Below are 14,479 nucleotides of genomic sequence, written 5' to 3' on the forward strand. Positions count from 1 at the left end.
CAAATGAACTGCAGCTACTGCTCTGGTGCATTTTTTTGGGGGGACCTCTGGGGTTACTACTAGTCTCTGGGGTTACTACTAGTCTCTGGGGTTACTACTAGTCTCTGCTTTAAGAAACCCTCCCATTGCAGTGAGTTCGAGTTTTGGGAAAAAGTGCCACCTGTCATCTCCTCCTTCTTCATTGAATTCTCTCTCTTAAGTCTTCCTGTGGGCTTCAATTCTCACTTCAGATCTTTCTTGAGTGTCAGGGACACACTTCCTTCCTTGTTTTCCTCTTCATGTTTCTATTTTCTAGTGTCCTGATACCGAATCTCAGAGAGGCTCTTTCTGTGCTGAAGATCACTCTACCACCATCCCAGAAATAATTCTTTGACCTATTAATTTCTTCTTTGATTTCCCTTATGGTGCACTGATCATTCAACAATGTGTTACAGAGTCCGCATATGTCTAAGTAGCTTCTGTAGTTGTTTTTGCTCTTCATTTTCAGTTCCCCTTCTATTGTGATGTTATAGAATGCAAAGATGGTGAATAAATTTTTATTTATGGATATACAATTTGTGGCCTAACATGTCTATCTCAGAGAGGGTCCTTTGAGCTGCTGAGAACAGTGTGTATTCTGGAGTTGTTGGATGAAACACTCTGTAGATATCTGTGAAATATCTTTCTCTCTCTCTCTTTCTCTCTCTCTCTCTCTCTCTCTCTCACTTTCTCACAGTCTCTCTCTCTCTTTCTCTCCCATAAAATGGTTTAACTCCAATATTTCTTTCTAACATTCTTGTTTCATAGACAACTGTGGGAAGCCGCCTATGATGGCGCCCATTTCCTGCTTCCGGGTTCTTCCCGGCCTGAACAAGCCCGCCAAATTGTCAAGTCTGCCCAGTTACCCGTGACGCTAGCCTATCAGCTTGTTAGATGCGCTTCTCTGTGATTGGATACTGCTTCCCCTTATAAGAGGCTGTTCCTGCCCCCAATGGGCGGAAGAGGAACCAACACTGAGGGTGGCGGACCTTGTCAGGTCCGGTTCGCTGTACGCAATAAAGTTTGTGAGCTGATCCTGCTCGAGTTTGGTCTCCTGTCTCCCATGGCTCCGGTCATCTGGTGGCCCGTACGGGGAATCAAAGATAAAAGACTCAGCGACGTGCCTCTTCGGCTGGGAGGTGCGATTGCTGTCGCCTGCGGTACGATGGAGGACCTGGCCCAATAACAACGGAAGGCCCTGAGAGCCTCTTCTCTTCACCCTGATCAGCTACGTGAGATACAGCGGTTCCCGGGACAGGTGAGTACTGGATCACCTGGGTTGGGTGGACGCACCTAACAGATTTTGAGCGCCACACGAGTGGACGCCGGTTTTTTTTTTCTTTTCTTTTCCCTTTGCATCTGTTTTGCTTTCGCTTCGCTAATATGGGCAACGCTGCTCGCAAGCCCCTTGCCGACTCCCTAAGAGTCCTGCTGCGGACCCGAGACATCTACATAAACCGGGTCACCCTTTCAAGATTTCTGGATCATGTTAATGAAATTGCCCCCTGGTTTTGGCCCACGGGCTTTCTAACCCTCCCGTCATGGGAGAAGTTAGGAGGGGATCTTAGATGCGCCTGAGAAGAGGGACGCTTGGATCCCATGGTTTTACCCCTGTGGGAACTGATTAGGGTTTGTCTGACGGACGAACAAACCCCCGGGCTTTGCTCAGCCCGACAGGCTCTTGACAAAGCTTGATCCGAGTGCTCGGAGGAGCCCGAAGTCACGCCTGACTTTGGGCCTCCAGAGAAACACAAGGGCTCCGATTCTGATTTGGATTCGGAAGGCTCAGAAGAGGAGGTCGTCTTTGCTAAGCACGACCCTCCTACACCGTTACAAGAGGAATTCAGGGCTCGGGAAGATAAAAAGGGGAACCAAACACCACCCTGCTCGAGCTACTCCGCCTTACGGGAGGAGCTTAAGCCCTTCCGCCCTTTGGCAAGTTCGCGACCCACGATCGCCCCCTTCAGGGCGCCAGGCCCCACTGCACCGCCGTGGCCAGAAGAGGAGTTGCTCCCTGGGCTGCCACCTCCACCCGTGGCCGCCAGAGGGCGCCCACAACCTATGGCACCGCCCTGGTTAGAGGGAGAGCTACTTCCTGGGTTGCCTTCTGCGCCCCCATCTGGGGAGGGAGGAGGACGTTCCTTCCACCAGAGGGTATGGTCGCGGCTTCCCTTTGAGTGTTCCGGTCTCCATGCATTCCCGGTACAAGTAGGAGGCAGGGGAGGAGGAGGATATTATGAGCCCTTAGAAATTAAACAACTTAAAGCTATCAAGGACGCAGTTTCAGCTTATGGGCCCAATGCGCCATTTACCATGGCGCTTTTAGAGGCATTGGCAGGTCTGTGTGATCTCTTCACCTCAACAATCTATTGGTGTTAACCCGAGAGGACTGCGCCCCAATCATATTTGGCAAATGGATGTTACACACATCCCAGAATTCGGAAAACTCAAATATGTACATGTTTCGGTTGACACCGCTTCTCAGGTTATGTTTGCTTCGGCAGAACCTGGAGAAAGGGCCACCCATGCTATTAATCATTGTCTTGCAGCCTGGGCTGCTTGGGGAAAGCCCAATATATTAAAAACAGACAATGGTCCTGCTTACACTAGCAAAACTTTTGTAACATTCTGTCAACAAATGGATGTTGTCCTTAAGCATGGCATTCCATATAACCCTCAAGGACAAGGCATCATTGAACGGGCACATCGGACACTCAAGGGTGTCTTACAAAAGCAAAAAGAGGGGATAGGCCACGGCCTAACACCCAAAGGAAGAATATCATTGGCACTCTTTACCATAAATTTTCTCAATTTAAACCACAATAATCATTCCCCTGCCATGGAACATAGCAATCCGTCCCCAACCGACAAAGGGCTGGTGAGATGGAAAGATGTCCTTACAGGACAATGGATGGGCCCGGATCCAGTGGTTAGCTGGACCCGAGGTGCGGTTTGTGTCTTCCCACAGGAACCAGGTCGCGAACCGCTGTGGGTCCCGGAAAGATTGACGCGAGCAGTAAACTCCCCACCAGTTCCTGATAAAGCACAGGAGGATAAGCCCACGGACACAAGTCAACTCGACCCTTCTGGGACCAATGCTCAGCGCCCGAGACCATCTACAAACTAAAATGTCTGGTTTGGAGTTTTTTCTATTCTGTGGGTTCCTATTGATCACCCTTCGGAATTGTTCAGTGGGGGCCGCTTGGGGGGCCACGGGATATTGTAATGAACCTCAACCTGATCCCCTTACTTCCTCCCTCTTCGCGCAGCATCAACTTTGCAATGCGCTGGGTGCTTGCTTAGACTTCCGCCCCTTTATGACACTTAATCAGACACTGAAAAATACATCCTCCACAGCCAATAATTCCACTCAGAATATGACCCACCCGCTTAACTCCGATGCAAACCCAGCAACAGGTCAAGGTCACAGCTATGGCAGCCATGCAAATGGCAGCAGGTGGCCCATCAGGCCAGCAGGCCGCTGCATATCTCCTTCACATTGCAGAACATCAGCTATAAGAGCTGAGTGGGCAAGCCAATGACGGGTAAGACGGGAAAAGCCCTCCCGGTCAACCTAAGACAGGCTCCACTCAGATATACATGGCCTATAAGGCCAGGGGTCCCTTCTGGAGTCAAATTATTGGCATTGAGATGCGAGACCAAGGGTACTGCAGTGCCATCCACCCCAAAGGTTGGGGGGAAGGCAGGAATGAATGTCTATATGCATCCAGGTTCGGTTCACAAAAGCCTGGCCCTGCGAAAAAATGAACCACTCACCTTGAGCATGGTCCTGGCGCAAGGATATGCACAAAACAGGGTGATGCACAGCAGGGTATAGACCTCTACATTCTCTCATGCCTCGGCCTACAAGGTAGGCCCACTCCTAGGTGTCTAACAGCAACAAGGTCATAGACACCTTGGAGGGACCCACAGACCATCCTATTTTAATAAATAAAAAAGGGGGAGATGTGGGAAGCCGCCTATGATGGCGCCCATTTCCTGCTTCCGGGTTCTTCCCGGCCTGAACAAGCCCGCCAAATTGTCAAGTCTGCCCAGTTACCCGTGACACTAGCCTATCAGCTTGTTAGATGCGCTTCTCTGTGCTTGGATACTGCTTCCCCTTATAAGAGGCTGTTCCTGCCCCCAACGGGAGGAAGAGGAACCAACACTGAGGGTGGCGGACCTTGTCAGGTCCGGTTCGCTGTACGCAATAAAGTTTGTGAGCTGATCCTGCTCGAGTTTGGTCTCCTGTCTCCCACGGCTCCGGTCAGACAACTCTATTGGTAAGTAACTGAGGGGATGATATTTGCACTTAGGCAGGAGGATCAGAGCAAAACAAGTCCACTCCACTCTGTCTAGGCTAGAATTCACTCCTTCACAATTATGTATCAAAAATGTAACAATATATAAGAAGTCTTTTATTCAGCCTTTAAAATTCTTTTGAGAAGAAATAATTGAAATAAGAATTTCAAACACAGATTGTATGACAGGAGAAAATAAATGACTGAATGAAAAGACTCATAAATCAATATAAGAAGACCTAGTAAGCATAGTGAACACTAGGGACTGATCTGCCTCAGTCATAGTTTAGTCCTGAATCTCCAGAGACAGTTCTGTCTATGTGAAAAGTCTGAATTTAGTGACCTTTTTATCCCCTCCAGCTCTCATCTCTACAATTTGAAATTCTTTGATTTAACAGAGAGTTAAATGTGTAAAATCAACCAAGTTTCCTCCAGATGTAGTAATCAATGAATAGAGGAAGGGAAAAATACAAAGAACCATGCAAGCACATACACTTTCACCTAACCCAATGTAATCATTTGTTTATTAATAATTTATTTGTTCCTTTGTTTTGCTCTTACTGGATAATGAAATATATTTTGTATATGTTCCTACTTTCTGTCAGTGTCCAGTTTCTAAAAGCTAAAAGATAAAATGAGCAGACTGCATATCCATCTTGCTCAGACACCCACTCATCAGTATCTGGTCATAAGTGCACACTTAAAAATTTGAATAAGTAAGTTAAGCATTCAAGAGTTGAATGTATTTGGTCTCAATGCTCATGACATCAACACTGGTTCCCAGTGAAGCTGCTGTGGTAGATTAAACACTGGCAGTCAATTCAAACACCAACTGAACTGAATCAGCATGGTACTGGAGGTAAATGGTCTACCTGAGGACTGTTGCAGCATAAAAGGAGACATAGAGAGGAAAAGTACTGTTTTTGGTTCTCAGTATTGTTGTTGTTTGGTGTTACTGGTTCTCCTGTTGCCACAAGTTCTCCGGGAGGAGCTTGCTGAGTTTCTTTCCTGATATGAACTTCGCTGTTCTAACCATCAAAGGAGCTTGGGACCTTGTTGCTGAAAATAGCTGGGGTTCACTTCTGGGAAGCTCTGGTCCTTATTTTGATCATTGCCTCCTGACTCTGGAGGGAAAGCTGCAGTGCTGTTCAATCTCCTAGAGAAGTTAGTCATACAGACTTTTTGGTATGAACTTAGTGATTCTCATTGTTGGAGGAGCTCAGGACTTTGTTGTAACTGAGGATGTCTGTGGTTCTTTTCAGGAGAGCTTTGGTCCTTACTTTGAATGTTGCTTCCTGGATCCATTGCAGAATCCTCAACCTACTGTCATAGAACCTTCAACTGCTGGCACAGACTTTCTGACTCCCACCACTGACATTCAGGCCTTCTCAGCACAGATCCATGAAATAGACTTAAAGGAATCATAGTCATGGGCTCCAGGCCTCCAGCTGGACTCATAGGAGGCATTGTCATGAGCTCTAGGTCTTCAATTGAATTCATGCAGAATACTGTTATGCAATTCAGGCCTTCAGCTGGCTTTTCTAGCTCTTTGATATGTAGACAGATTTCTGGTACTTTTCGTGTTTATCTCTTTGGGTGACTATAGTAAAATAATGCTACAAATTATATAACCTGTACATGATTGTTTTCCTTGCAATCCATGACTACAACAGTTTCCTAAGAGATCTGGGTCCATTGTTTAAATAAAATGATCCTCCAAGCTTTGGGAAATTCTCACCTATTTGATGTCTGTCAGTTATTGTGCAAGATTTTGTACTTTAATATGTTGAGCAAGCATAAACCACAAGAGCTGTCACCATGTCTCTATTCTATGTGCTGTGCAAATGGATGAAGAAATTCTAGTTTCTCTCTTTCATTTGAAGCAATATGTTGGACAATAGATCAGTCTTCTGAGTTTGCACCTATGTGCTGGAATAATCTTTAGATTTAGCACTTCTTAGACTCTTTCTTGTTTAATAGCACAGCATCTAAATTCCTAGAAGATATGGACCTATAATTATAGGCTCTAAGAAGCAGATAAGCAAGCCCATTGTTACAGCATCAGAGACTCCTGACACCAAAAACAAGCTTAGAGACAAATTGAGCAGCAGGAATACATTTAATGACAAAATACCCAAATGGGAGAGAAATATAAGCCAATTCAAAAACTTAGGCAAAACAAACCACAGCCTAAATATTTGGGAGGTTTGCTGAGTAGCAGCCCCAACATTAGGCAGTTTCAGACCTCATAGGACAGCAATGCTAGGACTGGCAAGGATCTCAGAAGGACTTTTGCTCCCACTGTCTAGATTGCCCCTGGAGAAATCCAGGTAGCAAGCCTTTCTCAGTACTGTGTATGAAATGGGTCAAATGCTCTGAAATCAACAGAGCAACTGAGGGAAAAGGTCTCAGCTCCAGATCCCTGCTGGATGGAGGCTGTTGCCTAAATGCTTCTCTACTTCTCTGCAAAGCTCACCTTTCCTACTCTGTGGGTGCCCCTCTGATCCCTTTTTATAGAACACCACTTCTTTGACTCTAGCACCCACACTTCTTTTGGTGTCCCATAGAATTTTTTAGTGCCATCACCTTGTTTAAACCAAGTGCTTTATTTTGAATCTTTTTTTCTGTTTATGAGTGGATATATTAAACATTTTGTATTTAGAACTCTAAAAATATAGTATGTTAATTCAATTTCTGAATGACCCTATTTCATTTACTCTCTGTTTTTAAATACCAGCCTAAGCCACATGTGTTGGTGAACTCTCGTAATCTCAACACTCAAAAGCCTGAGACAAGATCACAACAGGCTACAGACCAGCCTGTACTACAAAGGGAACTCAGGGCCAGCCTGGACTGCATAGTGAGACCGTATCTCAAAAAGGCAAAATTAGGTAAATGAATGAATAAATACCAGCCCAAAAGGAGCAAGTGTTTTTTTCTTCTTAATCCAGGCTATCATTCCTCTTTCTTTTTTCTCCTTTTCCTTTCTCTTTGCTTTTTGCCCTCTTGATTTTATTCTTATTCCTTTCTCCTTTCATCTCCCCCACTCATTTGTCCCTTTCCCTTTTTTCTGATCTCTCCCTCCCTTTCTCACCTCTACCTCCCTCCTTCCCTTCCTTCTACCCTTCCTTTTCCTTCTTCTCCAGCAAAGATTCTAATTTATACACAAATTTCAGATAACAGAAATGCATAATTGCTTACTATTTCCTGTTCTCAGCTTTACTCAGTACATAGTGACAAGGTAAAAACAACAATGTGGATGTTAAGTGAGCCTTGCCTTGAGAAGCTAAAGTTCACTGGATCATCCCAGTGACACAGACATTGGGGTGTAGTCTGCACTGGAACACGGAAACAGAGGCTGCGTAAAGGCTGAGCTTGGGCCTCTGGGGAATTTGAGAGACTGAGAAACTCAGGAAGCAACCCACCTTAGCAAGTTAGGCTAGCATGGTCTAAAGCCAGAGGACTAGGCCATCAGGGGAGAGGATTAGGGAATTTTCACAGAAAGAACAGAGATATGTAATTTTTATACCATGGAGTTCCATTTTATTTTTAGACCCATTTTTCCAATATATTAGTGAAGATATTAGCAAAATGCCAGCTGAACAAGAATCGATGCATGGAAGCCACAAACTATAAGCTCTGTAGGATGTGAGAGAAGTGTCTCTTTAGACAAAGTACTTTTAAAAACAGCAAGTAATGGGCAATTGTGAGAGAACTCCACTTTCTATCCTATTGACTCAAATGCTGTGCTGAAAGTCTGAAACCATATAGCAAGTCATGTACTTATAAGTAATGAGGAGAAAGCAAATCTCTATTTTTATCTTTACCACTAATTTAATTTTTATTGCGGCACCTGAAACCATATAAAACTGTGGTGAAGGAGGGTTTGCAAAACCTGCCTCTTGCAGTTAATCAAATTTAGCACAACCCAGCGTCTGATTCTTCACATTATCCTTCCAGGGAAGATCCTCATAGCAGAGACTTTGGTATATTCCCTGCTATGTGCACCATGATAGAATAATACCAGGAATGCAGTAAGTGCTCAAGTAATGTAGAACACCCAACTGAGACTGTCGATAAGCTCTAGTGAGAAAGAATTAGAAATGAAGCTAGGACCCACCACACTAGGTCTTCTTTACTTGTGTATAGTTAGGTTTGTCAACTAAGCACACTGTTCCTCAAACTGAGATCAGCTAATCCTTGACTCACTCAAATAATCCCAAGTTTAAGGAATTTGTAAGCATTTATCTACACCACTATATCTTCCTTGATGGCTGCAACTCAGATTCTGATAGACTGGCTAAAACACATGCAGAGTATTTATGAAAATTTCTTTTTATGAAGTAATTACAGTTTAATCTTGCATAGAATATTTCAGGAGCAGAAAAATCATCTGAGGGAGGAGAGGCAACCAAAAATTTGCTTTATCTGACAACTTTTAATTTACTTTGTCTTTGATTTACTGCTACAGTGGCAGGGTTTGAATAAGCATTCTCCAAAGTCCTACGTTAGTGTTTTGATCCAAGCAGTGGCAGAGCTATTAAGAGGTGGTGTACAGTTGGAAGCCTTCCAGGCACAGCAGCCTGCCCTGGCAGAACGTATTGAAACCGTGGCATCACTTTCTTCTCCCTTTGTTTCCTGGCCATCATAAGTGAGCAGATTGTTCCACCAGGTCCTCCTTGCCATGGTGTGGGGCCCTACCGAAGACTCAAAGCAACAGGGCATTTAAAAATGCAGTGGGATCTGTGAAACTGTGAGCCTGATTGAACATTTCTTACAGTCTCCTACATATCCTACATGGTGAGTAGGAAAATAAGTTAGTGAACATCTGTGCAAATTACTATGGAGATTCCTCAAAAATCCAAAACCAGAAGTACTACTTGATCCTTCTATAGCATCTCTGAGTATGGAAAGTAATGGAGAGCTGTTTAGCTGCCGGGCCTGGCCATCAGTCTGCAGAGGAGGAGCTGGGTAGATCTGGGGTGCCCTCACCGGCCTCTCTGCGTGTCTGGAGGACTCTGGATATCTCCGCCCAGACTGCTGGAGTTCCCCCAGGCTTCCAGGTGCAGTGAAGGGGAGAGGTGGGTTTGAGGCTTCCACATCAGTCTCCCCATTCCGGTTACACTTGGAGAATTGGTGAGCTCCTGACCGGTGGGCGGGCCCACACATCAGCCTAGCCCAGCCTGTTTAGCTGCCCCGCCTGGCCATAGGTCTGCAGAGGAGGAGCTGGGCAGATCTGGGGTGCCCTCACCGGCCTCCCTGCGTGTCTGGAGGACTCTGGATATCTCCGCCCAGACTGCTGGAGTTCCCCTAGGCTTCCAGGTGCGGTGAAGGGGAGAGGTGGGTTTGAGGCTTCCACATTAGCCTCCCCATTCCTGTTACACTTGGAGAATTGCTGAGCTGCTGACGGGTGGGCGGGCCCACACTATCAGCCTAGCCCAGCCTGTTTAGCTGCCGCGCCTGGCCATTGGTCTGCAGAGGAGGAGCTGAGCAGATTTGGGGTGCCTGCATCGGCCTCTCCATGTGTCTGAGGACTGTGGATATCTCTGCAACCAGGGAGGGTCCACAGGTTCCTGAGGCACTGCGGCCTGGGGTGAGTACCTTAACCCGGCTGCGATTGAAGAACTGTGGAGCTTCCAAGGGGCAGGTGGGCGCACAGTGTCCCTGAGGCCCAACTTGTCTGGAACTGTGGAGTTTTGAGCAGGCAGAGGAGGGCCACCGGTTCTGGAGGCCCAATGGCTTGGGGTAGCGCGGTGCCAGAGTCTCAGTAGCTCCAAACATAGAAGGGGATTTTCAACAGATCCTGAGGAAGCTTTCAAATAACACTTGAAACACATAAATATAGGAAAATGACAAAACAAAAGACCAAATTACAACCTCAAACCTCCAGCCCATCTCAAGAAACCCTAGGAGTGATGTATATAGAAGAAAATATATCCCATCCACCTCATATATCGGACACAATAGCCACTGAAATTGACAAGCAACTCCAGGAAGCTTTAAAGAAATTCAAACTCGAAATAATCTCCCAGATAAAAAAAGAAATGATAAAAGAAATGAAAGAGATTCTAAATATATCTAAAGAAAACACAGATAAAAAATTGGAGGAACTAAACAAAAAGATAGAATCCCTAGACGAGCAATATAAGAAATAAACAGAATACATAATGCAGATGCACAGAGATATACAGGAAATAAAAAACTCCACTGAAAGTTGTAAAAACCGCCTTAATGAAAGTGAAGATAGAATTTCAGACCTTGAAGACAGGATTGCAGCTAGTGAACAGGAAAGGAAAGATCTTTTGAAAAAAACAAGGAATCAGGAAACAACAATTCAACAACTGCAAGACGATGCAAAGAAGAATAATATAAGAATGATAGGGATTAATGAAAGAGAGGGAGACAACATGAAGGATGTCAGGAGGATATTTAGAGAAGTAATAGCTGAAAATGTCCCAAGCATGAGATCAGAAACTGACATCAGGATCAGTGAAGCATATAGAACTCCAAACAGTCAAAACCAAAATAAAACTACACCCAGACATATAATAAACACCATCCCAGAAATCCAACACAAGAATAGATTATTAAAAGCTGTCAGAGAGAAAAGACAGATCACTTATAAAGGAAAACCTATCAGAATCACAGCAGACTTCTCAGCACAAATGATAAAGTCAAGAAGAGCATGGAGTGAAGTATTCCAGATCCTAAAGCAAAATGATTTCCAACCAAGACTGATATATCCTGCAAAACTATCATTCAAAATAGATGGTGAAATACGATACTTCCATGACAAAGAACAGCTGAAGAACTTCATGAACACCAAACCAACCCTGCAAAAAATATTGAAAGACAGTTTAGATACACAAAGGAAAAAACCACTAAGCAAAGCAAATAATTAAACAGAACAGAAAGATAAAGATGCAACAGCAGAGAGATAACATTCCTACAATTAACCAGCATTTAACAGTAATAACCATTAATGTAAATGGTCTCAATGCACCAATCAAAAGAAACAGACTAGCAGAATGGATCAAGAAACAAAATCCAACCATATGCTGTTTACAGGAAACCCATCTAACCCAGAAGGATACTCACAGACTGAAAGTCAAAGGATGGAAAACAATTCTTCATGCAGCAGGAATCCAAAAAAAGGCAGGAGTAGCCATTCTGTTTGCAGACAACGTGAACTTTAAACCAACAATGACCATAAGGGACAAAGAAGGTCACTACATACTCGTAAGGGGAAAACTCCAAGAGGAAGAGATAACTATCTTAAATATATATGCACCAAACTCCAGAGCACCCAGTTATATAAAACAATTATTAACAGAAATGAAAACTCAAATTATCAGTAACACAATTGTAACAGGAGACCTTAATACACCACTGACACCAAGGGACAGATCAACCAGACAGAAAATGAGCAAAGAAATAACAGAACTGAATCACACCTGTGAACAAATGGGTTTGATAGACATATACAGAATGTTCCACCCAACAACATCAGAATACACATTCTTCTCAGCAGTACATGGATCATTTTCTAAAATAGACCATATATTAGCTCACAGAACATATTTAAGCAAATGCAAAAGAGTTGAAATCATCCCTTGCATATTATCGGATCATAGCGCTCTGAAATTAGAAATTAATGATAAAAGATACTGCAAAAATTCCGCAAACACATGGAAACTAAATAACACACTCTTGAGTAATCAATGGGTCACAGAAGAAATTAAAGTAGAAATTAAACAATACCTAAAAGAAAATGAAAATGCAGATACAACTTACCGGAATCTGTGGGATGCAATGAAAGCCGTTCTGAGAGGAAAATTTATTGCACTGAGTTCCCACATCAGGAAAACAGAATGAATACAAATAAATAACTTGATGCTACACCTCAAACAGCTAGAAAAAGAAGAGCAAGTCAAGCCCAAAGCCAAAAGAAGAGAGGAAATTATAAAAATCAGAGCAGAAATCAATGCAATAGAGACTAAGAAAACAATCCAAAGAATCAACGAATCAAAGAGTTGGTTCTTTGAAAGAATAAATAAAATCGATAAGCCCCTAGCCAACCTCATTAAAAAAAGGGAAGAAAAAGCTCAAATTCATGCAATAAGAAATGAAAAAGGAGAAATCACTACAGACCCAATAGAAATACAGAGGATCATCAACACCTATTTCGAAAACCTCTACTCTCAAAAGTTTGATAACACAGAAAAATAGACAGATTCTTAGAAGCATATGAAGTACCGAAGATAGATCAAGAGGATATAAAACTGTTGAATAACCCAATCTCTGCTAATGAAATTGAAAATGTAATTAAGTCCTTACCCACCAAGAAGAGCCCAGGCCCAGATGGATTCACTGCAGAATTCTAAAGAAATAAAGAATAAAGAATTCTAAAGAAATATAAAGAAGACCTAATGCCGACACTCCTCAAACTATTCAATGAAATTGAAAGGGAAGCAATCCTTCCTAAGTCATTCCTGGAAGCAAATATTACTCTAGTACCAAAACCTGAGAAAGACCCAACTATAAAAGAGAACTATAGACCAATCTCCCTAATGAACACAGATGCAAAAATCCTCAATAAAATATTGGCAAATAGGATCCAGCAAATCATCAAGAAGATTATACACCATAACCAAGTGGGATTCATCCGAGGAATGCAAGGATGGTTCAACATACGCAAATCAATAAATGTAATCCACCATATCAATAAAGCCAATAATAAGAATCACATGATCATTTCTATAGATGCAGAAAAAGCCTTCGATAAGGTCCAACACTTATTCATGATAAGAACTTTACAGAAAATTGGAATAAATGGTCTTTACCTCAATATAATAAAGGCCATTTATGACAAACCAACAGCCAGCATCATACTAAATGGCCAAAAATTGAAAGCCTTTACTTTAAAATCGGGCACAAGACAAGGATGTCCTTTATCACCACTCCTATTTAATACAGTACTGGAAGTACTAGCCAGAGCAATTAGGCAAGAAAGAGAAATAAAAGGGGTAAAGATAGGAAAAGAAGAAGTTAAATTATCATTGTTTGCAGATGACATGATACTCTACATAGAAGACCCCCTAAACTCCATTGAAATACTCTTAGATACGATAAATAAATTCAGTAATGTGGCTGGATACAAAATCAATACTCAGAAATCAATAGCATTCCTATACACGAACAACAAAATTACAGAGAGGGAAATAAGAGAAACTGGACTATTCACATTAGCAAGCAAAAAAATGAAATATTTAGGAATTACTCTTATGAAAGAAGTGAAAGACTTATACAGTGAAAATTATAATACACTGAAAAAGGAAATTGAAGATGGTCTCAGAAAATGGAAAGATATCCCTTGCTCATGGATAGGAAGAACAAACATTGTGAAGATGGCCATTCTCCCAAAACTGTTATACAGATTCAATGCAATCCCAATAGAAATACCATCAACATACCTTATAGATCTAGAGAAATCATTCCTAAATTTCATCTGGAACCAGAAGAGACCTAGAATTGCAAAGGCAATTCTAAGCAGCAAAGACAAAGCAGGAGGCATCACAATCCCTGACTTGAAGTTATACTACAAAGCAACAGTAGTAAAATCAACATGGTATTGGAATCAAAACAGCGCCGAAGATCAGTGGAATAGATTAGAAGATACAACCACAACTACAAACACACTCAACCACCTTATCTTTGATAAAGGAGCCAGGCAGGTTCACTGGAAGAACGACAGTCTCTTTAATAAATGGTGCTGGAAAAACTGGCTCTCCATTTGCCGAAAACTAAAGCTAGACCCATGTCTATCACCATGTACTAAATTAAAATCTAAATGGGTCAAAGATCTGAATATTAAAACAAAAACACTAAATCTATTGGAAGACAAATTAGGTAGAAACCTTGGAGACATAGGAGTAGGTAAAGAATTCATGAACAGGACTCAAACCGCACGGGAAATTCTTCCCAGAATCAATAACTGGGACCACTTCTTATTAAAAAGTTTCTGCATGTCAAAAGAAATCTCCAGCATAGTGAAAAGAAAACCCACAAACTGGGAAAAGATTTTAGTGAACTCTCTCTCAGACAAGGGCCTCTTGTCTAAAACATATAAAGAATTAAAGAAACTCAGACCTCCAAAATTC

The sequence above is a fragment of the Cavia porcellus genome, unplaced genomic scaffold (genome assembly GCF_034190915.1).
Source record: "Cavia porcellus strain 051 isolate PalLab524CR breed Dunkin Hartley unplaced genomic scaffold, mCavPor4.1 scaffold_20, whole genome shotgun sequence".
Lineage (NCBI taxonomy): Eukaryota > Metazoa > Chordata > Mammalia > Rodentia > Caviidae > Cavia > Cavia porcellus.